Source organism: Saimiri boliviensis, chromosome 15 (genome assembly GCF_048565385.1).
Source record: "Saimiri boliviensis isolate mSaiBol1 chromosome 15, mSaiBol1.pri, whole genome shotgun sequence".
Classification (NCBI taxonomy): Eukaryota; Metazoa; Chordata; class Mammalia; order Primates; family Cebidae; genus Saimiri; species Saimiri boliviensis.
The window spans coordinates 21,802,865-21,818,567 of record NC_133463.1 but is presented as its reverse complement, the minus strand read 5'-3'; the positions used below and the strand labels follow the sequence as shown (position 1 = coordinate 21,818,567).

At 39.6% G+C, this 15,703-nt stretch overlaps 1 non-coding gene and 1 pseudogene across 1 annotated transcript; both read right to left on the bottom strand.

The window, feature by feature from the left end:
• Nucleotides 1–7,739: 7,739 nt before the first annotated feature.
• Nucleotides 7,740–7,985, bottom strand: LOC120362164 (guanine nucleotide-binding protein G(I)/G(S)/G(O) subunit gamma-5 pseudogene; annotated as a pseudogene).
• A 7,277-nt stretch (nucleotides 7,986–15,262) lies between these two features.
• Nucleotides 15,263–15,369, bottom strand: LOC120362387 (U6 spliceosomal RNA). The gene has a single exon (XR_005578303.1). It is a non-coding gene; the product is annotated as a U6 spliceosomal RNA (small nuclear RNA).
• Nucleotides 15,370–15,703: the final 334 nt, after the last annotated feature.

Below are 15,703 nucleotides of genomic sequence, written 5' to 3'. Positions count from 1 at the left end.
CCTTAAGGACGCTCCACTAGGCAGCCACATACTATTGAAGCGTCACTTCCAGATTCCCCAGCAATAATCCTGGAAGCCTTCACTTTTGGGCAGTTCCTATATTTACTTCATTCTGTTATTGCATACCCAGTGTGATGGGAGAAGTGCAGATGGTACCCAGATTGCAGAGATCTTTTTCTCTTTCTTTTGAGATAGGATCTTACTCTGTTGCCCAGGCTGGAGTACAGTGGCACAGTCTTAGCTCACTGCAACCTTAACCTCCCAGGCTCAACCTCCCAAGTAGCTGGGGCTACAGGCATGTACCACCACACCTGCCTATTTTTTTTTTTTTTTTTTTTTTTTTTATAGAAACAGGGTTTCACCATGTTGCCCAGGCTGGTCTTGAATTCCTAGATTCAGGCGATTCTCCTGTCTTGGCCTCTAAAAATGTTGGGATTATAGGTCTGAGCCACCGCACCTGGCCATTTGCAGAGCTCTTAAAACCACAACTCTGAGTTGTCTTCGGGTACCCTGTTGTGGAAGTCTATAGAACTGTACTCCTTGCTAGTCCTTTAGGCATGAGGCTGGCCCTGCTGAGTCTGTAAGGGGCCATGACTATCTTGAAATGTGTCCTTTATTGCTTCCTTTCTCCTATCTTAGGAGTTGGGGAATCAGCATGGACCCAGCAGCATGCAGAGGTTTGTGTTGGCTCTCATACTTTCTCTGTTTAGTGCAACAGATTTGATGATCTCCCAAATCCTCTCTGTGCAAACATGCTGTGGTTTGAGGCAAGCTACCGAGGCCTGTGTGCAGGATGGATTTAGAAACCTGCCAGGAGCTGCCACAAGCACTGAGGCGCGAGGTGTTGAAAACCTGAACTAGGGGGTTGCCAGTACGGATGGAAGGGTGCAGATGGATACAAAGACCATTTGAAGGAAAGATCAACACAATTCAGTGACTAACGGGAGATCCTGGATGAAGGAAGGGAGTGAAAGATGACTGCAACCTTTCAGAGTTGAGACTGCACTAAGCCGGCTATGTGGCTTTAAAAACTCACTCAAACTCCTTGGGTTTCAGATTCTATAAATTAAGGTAATTGGTGAAACGAGTACAATAGTAAAGCGGTAGATGGAGATTGTTTTTGGGGAGGAATTATGAATATGTTAAGATATAATGGTGAGATGTTCCGGTAGAATTACACAAGAAGAATTGGTATCCCATCTCCAAGCTCAGCAGCGAGGTGTGGACTGAAAATACACATTGGGTGACAGCATTTGGAAAGTGGAAGTATCTTGGGGAGGAAGAATATAAACAGTAGGTCCATGCCCAGGGATTAGTTTGGAAGAAGCACTTCTTTTCATCATGGAAGGGTCCAGAAAAGTTTTAGAAGACTTGATTGCCCATACAATCAAGTATTTAGAGTTGTCCCCCCCGCCCCCCAAAATCTGGTAGTTTGTTTTCACAATAAATAAGCATCTTTCTTTTCTCCTTCTTCTTCGTCTTCGTCTTTGTCTTCGTCTTCGTCTCCTCCTCCTCCTCCCTTTCTCCTTCTCCTTCTGCTCCTCCTCCTCCCCTTCCCCTTCCCCTTCCCCTTCCTCTTCCCCTCCCCGCTCCTCCTCCTCTTTTTTGGATGAAGTTTTGCTCTTGTTCCCCAGGCTGGAGTGCAGTGGTGCTATCTCAGCTCACTGCAACCTCTACCCTCCCAGTTCAAGCGATTTTCCTGCCTCAGCTTTTCAAGTAGCTGGGATTACATGTGCCCACCATCATGCCTGACTAATTTTTTGTATTTTTAGTAGAGATGAGGTTTTATCATATTGTTCAGGCTGATCTTAAACTCCTGAAATCAAGGCATCCACTTGCCTGAACCTCCCAAAGTGCTGGGATTACAGGCGTGAGCCACTGAGCCTGGCCAAGCATATTTCTTAGATTACCCTTTTATCTTGGTTTCTTTGTCTTTATCTCTTGTTTCTGTATGCTTCTCTTTCCTTTTACTTCTGTCTCTGCTCCTCCTCTCCTTTTTATTGTACTATACACATATGCATAACAAAATTTACCATTTTAGCCATTTGAAATTGTGCAATTCAGTGCCATTTAGTACATTGATTATGCTGTATAACCATCTTCACTATCTAGTTCCAGAACATTTTTATCACCCCAAAGGTAACCTCACACCTGTAGCGCTATTCCACTTCCCTTCTATCCTCCCCACAAGTCCTGACAAGTACTAATCTGCTTTCTGTCTCAATGAATTTACCTATTCTGGACAGTTTACATAAATTACGTGGAATATGTGGCTATCTACTTGTGTCTGGCTTCTTCCACTTAGGATAATGTTTCAAGGTTCATCCACATCGTAGCATGTATCAGTACTTCATTTTTGTTTAGGACTGAATAATATTCCACCCTATGGATATGCCACAGTTTGTTTATCCATCTGTCTGTTGATGGACGTTGGATTTTTTTCACCCTCTGTCTATAATAAATAATATTGTTCTACATATTTGTGTACAGGTTTTGTGTGGACATGTGTTACCCTTGGGCACTTACCCAGGAGAGGAATTGTTGGGTCATGTGACAATTTTATCTTTAGTTTGTTGAAGATCATTTTCCACCATGGCTATAATATTTTACATTCCTACCAGCAATGTATCAGGGTTCCAGTTTCTCCATGTACTCATGAGTGCTTGTTATTATTTTTAAATTGTAGGCATCTTGCAAGTACAGAGGGGTATGTCATTGTGGCTTCGATATGCATTTCCTTGGGAGCTAATGGCATTGAACATCTTTTCATGTGCTTGTTGGACATTCATTTATCTTTGGAGACACATCTATTCATTTCCTTGCCCATTTTTAAATTGGGTTGCTTGATGAATTATAAGAGTTCTTCATATATTCTGGATATTTCCACTGGGATTATCTTTCAGAGCCCAGTTCAAAAAAGGAAGTGGGAAACATCCCACTATACACATTTGCATACATGGTTTTGTGTGGACATGTATTTATTGAAGACCTGAACTGGAAGAAGTCCTGGTTCCCTTTTTGAACCGGACTCTGAAGGATAATTGGAAGTTAACTTGGTGACTAGTCCTGGGAAGACCTTTCCAGGCAGAGAGCACAGTGCGTACCTGCTGTGTTTGTCATCTTGGGCTGCCATAACAAAATCTGGTAGCATGGGTGGCTTACACAACAGATATTTATTTTCTAACAGTTCTAGAGGCTGGAAGATCAGGGACTAGCATAATTGGGTTCTGGTGAGAGTACTTTTTCTGGCTTGTAAACAGCCACCTTATCACTTTGTTCTCAAATGGAAGAGAAAGAGAGGCAGAACCCTTTGGTGTCTCTTCTCACAAGTGCACTGATTCCATCATGAGGACCCCAGCCTCTTGACCTAATCTAAACCTAATTAGCCCTCAAATGCCCCATTTCCAAATACCACCCCATTGAGGCATAGGGTTTCAACATGTGGATTTGGAGGAAGAGACACATTTAGTCCATACACCTGGCAAGGCTTTGTGGGAGAAAGGGGTATGGTGAGTGAGGCACTGAGGCTAGGTCTCTGCTGGATTCTAAAAAGCACTAAGGAGGCTGGTAAGGCTGGTGGGGGCCACACAAGAGCCAGAGCATGAAGATCAGCCCTTCTCAGTCCTTGTCTTGGATCGAAATCATTTGTGATCTTGTAAAAATGCAGACTCTGATTCAGCAGGTCAGGGAAGGAGTAGAGATGTTATATTTCTAATAAATTCTCAGGTGATACCAAGGACATAACCGCATCAAAGTAGCAAAGACGTAAAGCTCTAAAGAGCCTGCTAAGGACAGTGTTATTTTCTAAAAGAAAGAAAAGTGACTGAATAAGATCAAGTTTTTGGAAGAACAATCTAGTTGCTCAGTGGAAAAAATTGGAATGGGACAAAAAAAATGGGGGAAAGAGTAATTGAATTGATTATGGTTAAGTAAATTAAAGTCTGTATATTCATGTGATAGAATGCTCTATAAACACAATGGTTATGAAAACATTTTCATGACATGGAAAAATATCTGTGACATAATACTCAATAAACAGAAATCGAACTTACGTATACAAACTGGTTTCAGTTTTGTATAACAATGTGTATATGAAGCAGCAAATGGAACAGTTCGTTCACAGAGACTCTTGGGAGGTTGGATGATGGGTGATTTTTTTTTCCTTTATTTCCTTTATTTCCCTGTATCATTTCTACCATTCTCACTCTGATATTTTATTTGTTTAGATTGTTTTCCAAACAGCCACCAAACATTATTTAAGTTGTCAAAGATCTAGAGATTTCTATCTGTGAATCTTAAATAAAACTCTACAAAACCGCAGCTCTAATACAGTAAATAGAAATCCTATTCGAGTTTATTTCCTGGCCCCTCTTGTGGTGCCATGCTGTTGCTGGTTGTCAATTTCACACATGCAATTTCTGTCCATTCAGAGCTGACAGCTTGGATTTCCCCCTCCATTGTAATAGCTGTTCTCTCTCCTGGCTTCCCCAGGCTTGCATTTGGTAACCTTTGCCCTTTTATTTGGTACAAGCCAAAATACCGTCTTTGGAAAACTAATGTTCCAGAGAAAATGGTAGCACGAAGCCATATAACCTACTGTTCTTTTTCTTTCTGTTTGTGAAGGTTATTATTAGAGCTCATTTTAGAGAATTTTAAATCCATTCAAAGTATCATGGGTTTAAATTTTTCTAATGGAAGCAAAGCTTTTGATGTTTAGGTTTAGAAAGTTGCCTGGTCTCTTTAGAGTTCAAATTTTCATACATTGGCACAATTGATCAAAGACTTTATTTTAAGACAGACCGAAAAGGCAATTTACCTATAGTTGTTTTGTGTTCTCGACATTATTATTATACTTTTGTTTTCTGAACCATCTCCCTGTTTGAAGGTCTACTTTTTAACTAACATATATCGGTTTTACCTTCTTTTTGATCAGTCTGAGAAACCATCTGGAAACAATTGAGAGTGACGTCACAAGTCTAACACTATGATTTCAATGTAGGATCAAAGAATAGAAGGGAAAAAATGAGGAGTGGAGAAGCTTGATTTCACCTTTAAGTACAAATATCTAGCAGGGAAGGAAAAGGCAAGAATACAGGACAAAGTGAAAGGATTATTGATGGGCAATAAAGCACAGAGTAAGTTTACCTTGAGATTTAACTAAGCTATTATACTGGCCCCTGTTTCTATGTTTATTGTAGGGAAAAGAGAAAAGCACTCATCCAGGGATAGGGCCGACTAGGGATGCCCAAGTCAAAAAGACTTTGTAGTCAGTATCTTATTTTTTAATACTATTATTGTGCAGTGGCACGATCACAGCTCACTGTAACCCCAATCTCTTCGGCTCAAGGGATTCTCCTTCCTTAGTCTCCCAAGTAGCAGGAATTCCAAGTAGCTGGGTTTGGCAGAGTGCCCTGAAGCTAAATGCAGAAGCTAAATGAGGGAAACATCTTCAGCAAGGACAATGAACCTGGAATTTGGATGAATTCATACTCCACTGAATAATTTTTAGACCCCTCATGAAAACAGCAGTTGCTTACGCACCAGAGAACACTCAAGCTGAAACTAAGCCGCCCATAGGGAGTACGCAAATGATTGGAAGGGCAGATTACAGGCAAGCAAAAGGGTGAGAGCCTAGAATCTCCATGTGAATGACCCTAAAATTACAGCTAATATAGGAAGTGGCTTCCCTGTACCTCTAGAAATTGAACTCTCAGAATATGACTGACATTCTGCTCTTAAAAACATTAGCTCAATCTGTAGAGAAATGTGTGTTTTGAGCTGGCTAGAAAAGTTCTCCTTCTATCAGTGGATTTTAGCCAGAAGCAGAAGGAGGTGAGTGAATTTCAGGGAGGGCTTTGGGTCTGGCAAAGTGTAAAAAGTTTTCTTTGGAGAAATCAGAGAGCAGCAATTCCAAATTCTTTTTCTGTTATTTAAATCAACAGCACTGCATTTTCCAGAATTGTCAGCAAATATACCATAGTTACATATTTTATCAATAGAGGTGATTTATTTGAAACATCCTCAAATGCTATTTAATTTTAATATCTTTGCAAAATACCTTATACCAATACATTTAGTTATACATTTTAAAAATCATGATGAGGTCATACGTTCCAATTTGAGTTTGAAAAATACGCTTACTGTACTAGCTCACAAGCTCCTTTGGTCACCAAGCTATGCCCCCCGCATTTTCCTCTACATAAGTTAGAGGAAAATCTTATCACAATCGAAGTTATGCAATTATTTAAGTCATTCTTAGCTAATAAAACATTTCTCACATTAAAGCGCGGGCATTTCCAAGCCTTGATTTTCTGTTGCATCTCCTTATTTAACTATAATATGTCCCAAATGAGGCATCAATACAATCCTTCTGTTATTATTTGTTCTTTTAGAGATGCTGTCTCACTATGTCACCCAGACTGGGCTCAAGCAATCTCCCCGCCTCAGCCTCCAGAGTAGCTGGTACACCAGGGGTTACAGGTCACTATGCTCAGCCCAGTATGTTATTTTTTAATAATATTTTTGTGCAGTGGCACGATCATAGCTCACTGTAACCCCAGTCTCTGAGGCTCAAGGAATTTTCCTGCTTTAGTCTCCCAAGTAGCTGGGACTACAGACATGTACCACCATACCCAGCCTTTTTTTTTTTTTTTTTTTTTTTTTCAGAATTATAGACTTTTATTTTTTGTAATTTTAAAATTTTTTTTATTTTTTTGCTTTTCTTTTTTTTGTTGTTGTCTTTTTTTTTATTGCATTTTAGGTTTTGGGGTACATGTGAAGAACATGCAAGATTATTGCATAGGTACACACATGGCAGTGTGGTTTTCTGCCCTCCGTCCCCTCGCCTGTATCTGTCCTTTCTCCCCATGCTATCTCTTCCCACCTCCCCACCCCCCTCCCTCCCCCATTTCCCCCCAACTGACCCCAGTGTGTAGTGCTCCCCTCCCTGTGTCCATGTGTTCTCATTGTTTTTTTTAGATAGAGTCTTGTTCTGTCCCCAGGCTGGAGTGCAGTGGTGTGATCTCAGCTTACTGAAACCTCTGTCTCCCAGGTTCAAGTGATTTTCCTGCCTCAGCCTCCCAAGTAGCTTGGACTATAGGTACCTGCCACCACACCCAGCTAATTTTTGTATTTTTAGTAGAGACAGGGTTTCACCATCTTGGCCAGGATGGTCTTGATCTCTTGACATTGTGATCTGTCTGCCTTGACCTCCCAAAGTGCTGGCATTACAGACGTGAGCCACTGTGCCCGGCTCTACACACAGCTTTTAAAAAGTTTTATTTATTTTTATTTTTTTTTAGTAGAGATGCAGTTTTGCTATGTTTCCAGGCTGGTCTTGAACTCCTGAGCTCAAGCGATCGCCAACCTCAGTCTCCCAAAATGCTGGGCTTACAGGTGTGAGACACACCATGCTTGGTCTCAGAATCTTATTTTTTAAAGTAAAAAAAAGCAAGTGGTTATATCTATGAAAAAAATGACGTTAAAAAGGCACATACACATAACCAAATTCTGCTGCCCTCACTTTAATATGAGAATTGTTTTTATACTACAGTTTTTGTTATGCTGCTGCCAGTGTATATAAAATAATTACCCTTGTGAAATAGAAATTCATGAAAATTCAGAGAGGTTGATATGAAGGACTAAAAAGGTAGAAGTGTATATATTAGGGCACATATGTTATAGGGGTAAGCCTTTGTACAGGCTTTGAATTTGTAGCTCTCTTTTGAATATTCACTGGTTCATGAGAAGTGGTTTGGGAAACCTTTGAAAGGTTTATTTGACCACAAAAGGGAACAGACTTTCTGGAGTCTGGAGGGTTTTGTACTCGAAGATACTCGTCAGCAAGGAGTCATGTGGAGCATTCTGCAGACAGAATTGCCTCAAGTTTGAAGATACCTGGCTACTTTGATACAGCTGAGCCCAGCCTCCAGCCAGAGTTGTTGATGTACTTTCTTCATAGCAGCAATGCTGGCGGAACCAGACATGGCACAGGGGAGAGCTGAGCCAATCTGTGGGGTGGTGGGTTGTGGGTGGGTGGGAGCAGACAGCGGGGCAGTGTGTGGCCTTGATGTGATAATTTTTAAAAACATTCAGACTTTAGAATTCATTTAGATCAAGGCTCTAGAATCATTTTCAACACAGTACTCCAGGAGCCACTAACAATTGACTGGAGTTTACATTTGAGTTCAAAAATCATTTGTCATCCTGGATTGAGATGAAGAATGTATCACTTTTGTTGACAATTTTGGAGGATATATATGATTTTGTTTAGACATGGAATGATTTCGTATTTTTGCTTAGCATAATTGTAAATTTATAAACATTCCCAGTTTACAAATATCCCACTTGTAGGTTGTTTAAAACTAATAACCTACCAGTCAGGCATGGTGGCTCTCACCTGTCATCCCAGCACTTTGGGAGGCCGAGGCAGGCAAATCATGAGGTCAGGAGTTTGAGAACAGCCTTGCCAACGTGGTGAAACCCTATCTCTACTAAAAGTACAAAAAATTAGCTGGGTGTAATGGTGGGGGCCTGCAATTCCAGCTACTCAGGAGGCTGAGGCAGGAGAATTGCCCGAACCTGGGAGGCAGAGGTTGCAGTGAGATGAGATGGAGCCACTGCACTTCAGCCCAGGTGACAGAGAGAGACTCTGTCTCAAAAACAAAAACAAAAACAAACAAACAAAAACTCAACCTATTAAAACAGCAGTGGGAGTGAGAGAACAAAGAAAGGAGACAGAGTATGTTTATTTGTTTCTATCAGCACAGCAAAATACTTCATAACCAAATCTCACAGTCTGATGTTTCTGGCTTCAGCTTGCTTCATCGCCATGTATTAAAGCTGTTTGACTTTTTTTTTTTTTTTTAAATTTGATTCCTTAATTTGTAAAATGGGGTTCTTTTCGAAATTAAATACGAGCTTAGGCAAAAGGTTGCTTAGTACATAGTGCATACTAAGACCTCCATAAGAGTTAGCTTTGATTAACAGAGATATTTCTGTTCCTGGTGAAATGAAGAAAATCCTAGCCAATTCTCAACTTTTTTTTTTTTTTTTTTTTAAAATAGGATCCTTGGCAACTTAAATTTTTCTAATTAGACACCACCTGGATATCAATGCGTACTAATTCAATGCAGGTGGTGGAAAAGGAAGTTTACTATGAAATAGGAACCATTGGCCCTTGGCCCAGATGGTTTTCAACAAACTGTTGAGCAAGTTATTTACCTTTTCTGGGTTCTTAGTTGCTCACATGTAAAATTGTGATTCTACGATGTGATGATATCAGATGGTATTAGAGGGATTTGCAAATTGGGATATTAGTGAAGTAAGTCCCTTCTCCTTACTGTTAACGCGTTCCTTTGATTCCCTCTCCTCTTCCTTTCCAGGCACAGAGACACCCATCCAAGTCATTTCAGATACAAGTCTAGTCTTTCTTAAGTTAAAATGTGTATGTGAACATGAGAGAAATGAAAACATACGTCCACACAAGGACTTGTACCCATATTTTAATAGTAGCACTTTGAGTAATAACTAAAGGATAGAAATGACCCAAATGTCCATCAACTGATGAATGAATAAATAAAATGTGGTATATTCATACAATTCAATAGTCATTGTCCATAGAAGGGAATGAAGTAATGATATATGATACAACATGAACCTTGAAAACATTGTGAAAAGTGAAATTAGACAGACAAAAAAGAACAAACATTATGATTCTATTTATGAAAAATATCTAGAATAGACAAATCTATGGAGACAGAAACTAGATTAGTGGTTGTCAGGAACTGGGGAGGGGCGGTGGTGAATTAGTGTGCATGGATATGAGGTTTCTTTTGAGAGTGATTAAATGTTGCAAAATTGATTGTGATGACAGTTGTACAACTCTGTGAATATACTAAATACCTTTAAATTGTACATTTTAAAAAGATGAATTGTACAATATGTGGATTATAGCACAATAAAGCTATTATTTCAAAAACAAATTATTTTTGAAAGAGGTAGAAGACAAAATGGTGACTCATTTGGCTTCTAGTTGAGAATCTAAAGAACCTCCTGTGATGCAAAACTCTGAAAGGATCTGTAAGTCAACATTGAGTCGGGGGATATGTCTTTGGAGTCTTCTATTAAGAACAAAAGAAATAATTTCTTAGGAAATAAAGACAAAGCAAAGACAGTATCAGAATTTTGTAAGAGGATACAAGGCAAATCAAAACTTTCATAGTAAAAATGAAGGTGAATAGCCAAGCAAATTCAGATCATGTATTCTCAGATTTTCCCTAGAGATAAATAAAACAAATCCTCAGCTTTGAGGATTCTAAGCACTTACATTTGCTCCTCACTAAATTTATTTATTTATTTATTGTTTATTTACTTAGTTATCTCGCTCTGTTGCCCAGGCTGGATTGTAGTGGCATAATCTCGGCTCACTGTAACTTCTGTCTCTCAGGCTCAAGCTATCCTCCCACCTCAGCCTCCCGAGTGGCTGGGATTACAGGCAAGTGACACCACGTCTGGTGAATTTTTGTATTTTTAGTAGAGATGGAATTTCACCAGGCTGGTCTCGAACTCCTGACCTCAAGCAATCTGCTCACCTGGGCCTCCCAAAGTGCTGGGATTTATAGGTGTGAATCACCATGCCCAGTCCTCACCAAATTTAAAATTTCAAGATACCTTATTGTCTATTTCTAAAGACAAAATTTTCTACTAATAAAACAAACCCAAGTAAAATATAAATTAATAATGAAACAGGCATCTTTTCTCTCTCTTGAAGACACACAAATATCAAATGCAAGCACCTCAGATTTCTGTTTTAGATTTTTTTTTTTTTTTTTTTTTTTAGTCAAGGTTTTGCTTTGTTACCCAAGCTAGAGTGCAGTGGCACAATCATGGCTCACTGCAGCCTTGATCTCCCAAGTTTAAGCAATCCTCCCATCTCAGCCTCCTGAGTAGATGGGATTACAGGCAAGTGACACCATGTCTGGCTAATGTTTTAATATATATATATTTTTTGTAGAGATGGAGTTTTACTATGTTGCCCAGGCTGGTCTTAAACTCCTGTCCTCAAGGAATCCTCCCACCTTGGCCTCCCAAAGTGTTGAGATTACAGGCTTGAGCCACCATGCCTGACCAGAATTTATTTTTGTTTGGAAACTTACCATAGATTTTAAAATCACTTTAACATGATTTTACAAACATGGGTGTAGCAGGCAGTTAAGAATCATCTATCTACTCATTAATGTTAAGTTCCTAAGACTCTTCTGCAATTCTTATCACTAGCTTGTTCTAATTATTAGGCACAGTCCTTGCCTGCTGTGGCTAAGAAAAACAACGTGCAAAACTTCCTCAGCAATTAAGAAGTCTCGCCCAGTCAGCAGATAAAGGCAAACAGTGAGGAATAGGGAGTGAATAGATTACCTTTACTGTCACTCTTCTCAAGAAAACTGGAGTTGGAGGTGGGGTGGGGAGGAGTCTCAAGCCCATGCCAGCTCTGAGGCACTGTCCACTCCCAATGACCAAGGAAACTTGAACCTTTTCCTTCCACCTCTGCTGGCCATACATGAGAAATCTCTCATCCTTAGGAATCACCACTCGGGTCCCTGCCTCTTTGTTCATCTCAAGGAATAGAAAGGTGGGCCTTGTAGCCCACAGAGCCCTGGAGATAATATTCTCTTCCCAGAGTAAGAGAAAGGAGAGCAGGCAGGGTTCCAAGTGCAGGGCGTGTGTGTGTGTGCGTGCGTGTACACTCACATGCATATGTGTATGTAAGGAGACTGGAATCATGGAATGAATTGGAATGAGATTGCAGCTATTTATATTTAAGAAACCATTTTAATAGAAATGAAAATATTTCAGCAGTTAAAGTGAAGGAAGAAGTTCAGACATGGAGATGGGAATGACTGGATTGTCCATGGGGATTGTTTGCAGAATATGTCACCCAGGTAAACTCTCCTGTTAGAATAAACTGTTTTGGGCACCTTTTTTCTACAGTTTCAAGTGACACCCAAGTGCTGCCGAGAGTGCAGCCTTTATTAAAGGCCTTTCTAAAGGTAGAGAAGAGGAAGCTGCCTGGGCAAGTGAGAGACAGTGGGAGCAAAGGTAGTGAGACTTCTGACCGAAGAAAAAGCAAGCATTATTATGGCAAATACACAAAACATGACATTTAGTATTTTAACTATTTTGAAGTACACAATTCAGTGGCATTAAGTAGATTCACGATGCTGTACAACCCCAATATCAAATTTCAGAAATTTTGTCATCAACTCAAAAGAAAGCCCTGGACTTAGTAAGTCACGCCCCTGGCCATTTCTCAAGTCCCTGGTAACTGCCAATTGGCTTGCTGTCTCCAGGGAAACTTGTAAACAAATGTCTATAGAAGCACTATTTACAATAGCCAAAAGGTTGAAGCAACTCAGATGTTCATCAATAAATGGATGGATAGACCAAATATAATCTATCAATGCAAGGTAAAAGCACTCAGCTACAAAAAGAATACAGTACTACTGCCAATGGGTATAAGGTTTCTTTTGGGGGCAATTAAAATGTTCTACAGTTGATTGTGGTCATGGTTGTACAACTCTGTGAATCTACTTGAAACGTTTTCACTTTAAATGATTGAACTGTATGGAACATGAGTTCTCAACAAAACAGTTCTCAACAAAACAGCTTAAAGAGAAACTAAAAGAATGAAGTAAACTGACACAGGCTACGACACGGATGAACCTCCGAAACACTGAGCTGCTCCGTTTCTGTTCTTAGGGAGTGAAGGGATGGGCGGGGGAGGGCTGGGATATCACACAAGGACCCACAGGCTTGGGACCTGGGAAGGGTTTCTTCTCAATGGGGCAATCGATTTAGCACCATTCAGGCTGTCAGAATATTCCACCCAAGGAACGCAGAGGAGCCATCAAACTTCTGCATAGGTTTATTTTAGGAATTTTTTTTCCAAGTGCTTAAAATTTCCTAAAAGCAGGCAATAATTTAGGGGTTAGAGGAAGTTAGGAAAAATAAAACATGACGGGTAGTCATCCCTTTCTTCTTTGATTTTTATGACTCATCTTTTCTTGCCACCTCTCTCCTCTCCTCCCTTCCTGTTCTCCCTTCTACTTCCTCCTGTACACCGACCCGGCCAGCCGTCTCCTTTCTTTGGACTTGCTCTGTGATGTCTTCCTTTGCCTGTGTTCAAGTATACACCTTGTATACCGAGCCCCAGCCCAGTGTCTGGTACAGAGTAGGTACTTAATACACGGCAGTTGAATGAATGAAAGAATTATGAGTGGACAGATAAATCAAGAATGCTGCTTCTGGAATTCAATAAACAGATACTTAGTCAGGTCCCACCTCTCAAACTGCAGTTTGTCAAAACTCCAGATTCCTTCTCTGGAACAACTCTCTGTGTCTTCTCTCCTGAAGCTCTCTGAACTTTTATATCAGCGCTTATTTTACTCTCTTATATTTTGGGCCAGCAGTAAAAACCTTATCCTCATTCATCATGTTTCCTATAGCCTTCGATAGAGTGATCTGCACAAAGATATACTCCTTAACCTCATTTTACCAAATTACCTTGAGAATCTACAAAGTAAAATAAAAATCTACATAGTGTCCTCTTTTATGTCTTTAAAATCCCTTTGTGAAACTTTCTGCGATATTTTCAGGCAAATTATCCCTGTCCTGTACTCTCCTGACACCTTTGCTATTCTCTCCTTCAGGCAGCTGGGGGATTTAATTTTTAATTTAATTACAATTTAATGTAATTTAATGTTCTCTCTGAGGTATGGTGAGCTCCTTTAAGGCAAGGATGCCTTGATATCTATTTATTGATTGAATAAATAAATGAATGAATTATGCTAATGCTAATTTTGCTTTAATGAAGACAGGATAGGCTCCATCAAATGATGAAAGGATTTGATGGAAATAAGCTTTGAAGAAATACCCTTCATCTCATTTCGGAAACAGAATTGTAAAATGTCATTTAATAATTCTATTTTCATAAAAATGATTTCAATTCTCCTTTACTTTTATTGCAATTATGTGTACACATAGTTTAAGGAGCCAGATAATTCTGCAAGTTACGTTATGAAACATACCAGTCCTCTCTGCCCTGCCCCGCCCTGATTTCTCTTCTTGGCAGGAAGCACTTGCAATTACTGTAGCTGAGTTTAAAATTTGCCTCCATATCTCTAAATTCCATGATTTTCTTGTTGCTTCTGACTTTGAGCTGAGATATTATGCCTGCCTCTACAGATGTGAGAGACTGAATTCTATTTCCTCCTGCTGTCACCATACAGGTGCACTTTTTCGTCTTCATCTTGGCAACATTGTCCTATGATTTTGATTGCATTAGCATTCAGTGTTTATATTATCATAACATGACAATTATAAAGGCTACTCAAAGCTAAGCCATTGTATTAAATAATTCTTCCTTTTCCTAATCGGTATGTTTTGTTTTCTCTGAAGAAAACAATTGCCTTGTTTTTGTCCTTATCAATAATTCAGCTTCAAGGCCAGTCTAAGTTTCATGCTATGGGGAAATTAGTAACCTGAACATCTAGAGGAGTCAGTGGTACAAGGAACAGCAAGAGGTAAGAACCACAGTCTGAAGACTTTCAGATGGATCAGCTCTTCTCCCATTTGCATCTTCTCGAAAAAATACCCATCACAGCCCTCGGAGCTGGGCTCATCTGGCCTGCTTGGCTTGTGTGCCAGGTCATGGTTGCCATCCTGGGTCTTCCTTCTTCATCATTCTTGCCTCATCTCTTCAGTGTGCCATCTCCTGTTTCCTGTATTTTATTCTTCCTTTTTTCCTGTGTTACTCCCTCATTTTTTGTGGTATGTATCCTTAAGTAGTTTTCATAGAAAGGGTGTAAGCAAGGGAAAAATTTGATGTTTGTCTGGAAATGTCTGCCTTGGCCTTCTGACTTGACCTGTAGTTGGAATGGGGGTGAAATTCTAGATATGAAACATGTTTCCATCTGAAGTTTGAAGGAATTGCTTCTCTGTAATCCTGCCTCAAGTGTAGCTGTTAGGAAGCCTGAAGTAATTCAGGTTTATGGTTCATTATATGTGATCTGTTTTTCTCTCAAAAAACTCTTATTACTCAGTGATTGGCAGAAATCTGAGGATTTTCTTTTTTCTCAGTCTGAAATCTGAAATTTTGTAATATCTATTTCATCCACTGTTGGGGCATTTAGTCGATTCTGTACTTTAAACTCATGTGCTTCAATTTTCTGAAATTCTCTTGAGTATGTTTTTTTTTTTTTTTTTTTTAAATATGGAACGCTTCACGAATTTGCGTGTCATCCTTGCGCAGGGGCCATGTTAATCTTCTCTGTATCGTTCCAATTTTAGTATATGTGCTGCCGAAGCGAGTATGTTTTTGAATGTTAGAATATGTTTGTTTCCTCCTCCCTGTTTCTTGGCTATCCTTTTTGGACCTCTCAGACTAGTCTTCTGTTTCTCGTATTTTTACTCTTATTTTCCATGTCCTTCATTTTTGCTTTACTTTCTGTGAGACCTAACTTCCTTCTCTTCTACGGAATATGTATAATTTCTGCAGTTTTAATTTCCAAGAGCTTAAGACCTGTGTTTTTGTTTTCAGAATCCTTTTTTAAAGAGCATTCCATTATCTTTCCATGGCTACAATGTTTTCTCTAATTTATTTGAGGACATCACTGATAGTTTCTGCTTTTTAATAACATTTCTTTCC